Consider the following 563-nt stretch of genomic DNA (forward strand, 5'->3'; position numbering starts at 1 on the left):
GGTGGGTCTGTTGCACTGGCAGCGTCTGTGCACGTGTGTGTCTGGGTGTGTGCTCATGCACACGTGTGTCCATGGCCCCCTGTGCATTTGGAGAAAATGGATCAAATTTCTCTGGATTTATAACTTACTGTGCAGGAGGAAAACAAAGCTGCTCGTGTTCAGTGAGTCATTATGGAAATGAACGACTACAAGCACTCAAGTGCTTGAAACAAGACTCTCCAAAGCTCTTCCAGGAAAATGTTTGCAGTGCTGAGCACCATAGATCATGTGTGTGCCAACTGGCTGGGGGACAAGTGTAAGCTGACTTTGGAGCTGGGCTAATTGCTGCCCTCTGACACTATTTAAATCTTTTTTTTTCCCCTCCTCCTTTGCAGTAAATGCCCAGTTCCAGCTTGCAGTGGAGCCAGATGTGCTGCAGTTACTGGGATGCAGAATTTAGGGTTGGGTTTGGGTTCCATCACTGAACATGTGCAGGACAGACAGGGGATTGGGGTATGACCTTGTTCACAGGGGTCTGAGGATGAGGGAAGAGACAAGGATTTGTCTCCATGTTTCAGAAGGCT

Source organism: Geospiza fortis, unplaced genomic scaffold (assembly GCF_000277835.1).
Source record: "Geospiza fortis unplaced genomic scaffold, GeoFor_1.0 scaffold182, whole genome shotgun sequence".
NCBI classification, from domain to species: domain Eukaryota; kingdom Metazoa; phylum Chordata; class Aves; order Passeriformes; family Thraupidae; genus Geospiza; species Geospiza fortis.